Source organism: Octopus bimaculoides, chromosome 1, assembly GCF_001194135.2.
Source record: "Octopus bimaculoides isolate UCB-OBI-ISO-001 chromosome 1, ASM119413v2, whole genome shotgun sequence".
Taxonomy (NCBI): Eukaryota; Metazoa; Mollusca; class Cephalopoda; order Octopoda; family Octopodidae; genus Octopus; species Octopus bimaculoides.
Window position 1 is genome coordinate 167,310,092 of NC_068981.1, and position 2,282 is coordinate 167,312,373.

Sequence of the window (2,282 nt, forward strand, 5' to 3'; positions counted from 1 at the left end):
TTGTACTCTCTCCCTCGAGTAAAACACTTCATTTCACATTGCTTCAATCCACTCAACTTTTAATGAGTAACCCTGGGACGGACTGGCGTTCTGTTCAGGGGAAATATCGTGATCTCAGTCACTTATGCATCATGCAAATAGGGTAAACGACCTTATGAGTTCTAAGTTGATGAATGAACAATTAGGAGAAGCGTGGAACAGAAACGTCAAGATATTCTAAACTCTTATCTTTTGCGCGTCCCACATTATTTTGATAAATTTTTCAGCATGGGATGCATCTTTCTGTATCCACCTCTCCATAATTAGATGATGAGTGGTGTATGCATATGTGCCTGTAAATGTATGTATAGTTTTGTGTGAGCGTGTGTATGTATATATGTTTGTGTGCGTACGCGTTCGTTTTGAAGAACTAATCTACATCAACTCAAATGTATATTGCGTCGTACATACAACAACGGAATTGTGAAGTAATAGAATTACAAAGAAGTATTTTCTGTTGGAAAAAGATGTCCAAAATAATATATTTAAAACTAACAAATGTCAGATCTCGTTTATTGATAAACTACTTGTGGAATCTGTGGGAATTCCATACTTTCTGAAAGTTCGCATTTCTACATGTTCATAACTTATTTTTACTATGTTACAGATTCCAACCAAACCTTCGATTTCTTTCCATAGTGGATCTTGTTTAAAGTATAACGCTCGTACTTGCTTACCGTAGCCAAATATTCTTAAAAGCGTGACATCCGAACACATATCACGACAGTGAAGTTTAAAAATAATTTGAAGTGATCGCAAAAGTAAGGCATCTACTGAATTTTCAGAAACAAATTCTCTGGGACAGTTTCTCATCATCCACTAATTAAGGACACATAATTAGTGATATGCTCGAAAATTAGTGATAATTAGTGATATGCTCGAAAACTGAAGCATGTAACGTTACGTGCCTCACTCAGATATATATGAAAACATCTGTGGAAGAAGAAAAAGCAACTTGTAATCAGCCACCTGCAGTACGAATCAATCAGAGCTTATCAATACAGTCGCTTGAACTCCTAATATATAACAACCAAATATCCTACAAATCGCACCCCACCGTCTCAGAAATGGGAAGGAGATATTAAGTAACAGATTCATAGATAAACCATCCAGGAAGATTAAGACGACGTTGTCAGTGTAAGAAAGCTTTCGATTACAAATCTGGTTAATCAGAACTGACCTGGAAATAAATATAGTACAGTACAACCAGCCGTTATTCACGAGCGAGAATGACTTCGTAATATGTAACGTGTTTTTTCCGAATTGTTTCAGATACATATGTAGTCACCCTGTTTCTCTTGACCCAGCAGAACGTCCAAGAATGAGAAAGGGAAAGAGAGAGCGGGAGAGAGAGAGAGAGAGAGAGAGAGAGAGAGAGAGAGAGAGAGAGAGAGAGAGAGAGAGATAGAGAGAGAGAGAGAGAACTGCACCCAGCTAGTACTCATTACAGCTGAGAAGACTGGAGCAAAGTCTACTCAAGGTCAAAACTTTTCACCTGGTTTAGGAATTGAACCTACGGTTTTATGATCATGAGCTGAACCCTCTAAGAATCCAGTCATGCAGTTTCACTGATCCGGGAATAAAAAAACCCAGAAACATGAGATTACATTTCGACCGACATTAACATTTTGTAAGAATACCGACTAATATCTGCATCACAAAAGCTTGTGGATCAATATCTGTAGTATATTCGATTGGAGTTACTAAGACTGATTCCCGAATTACATTAACTCACGAATTAATTACTGATTAAAAAGTATTTCTATGTTTGCAACTATAAGATAATAGTAGAACTGGATTAAGTGGTTACAATCTTCATTGTCTGAAGCTTTAAAGAGAATCCATCTGATACAAATTTACTTTTACAGCGGTTAGAAGCTAAATAGTCTTATAATATTTTTTAATACTAATTAGCAATGTCTCCCGGCGTTGCCCGGATGTTATGACCAAAAAGCACATTGTATTATTTGCTCCTTTCTTATAGGCAGAATCGGCACAGCTGATATATGGTTAATGGAATAATGAAGTTATTTTCTGTTTAATAGTGAAGGATGGGTTTGCATGAATGTGCTTTCTGTTCTTAAGAATGATCAGAAACTATGTATTGGTTCATCGTATAAAAGCGGGTTAATACGATTTTGTCCAGAAATCACGTTTTCAAAATTTTAATTTTCCTCTATCCTCACCGCAATTTCTTAATTTGTAACTTTTTTCAATTTTGTTTTATCTACATAGAAATATAC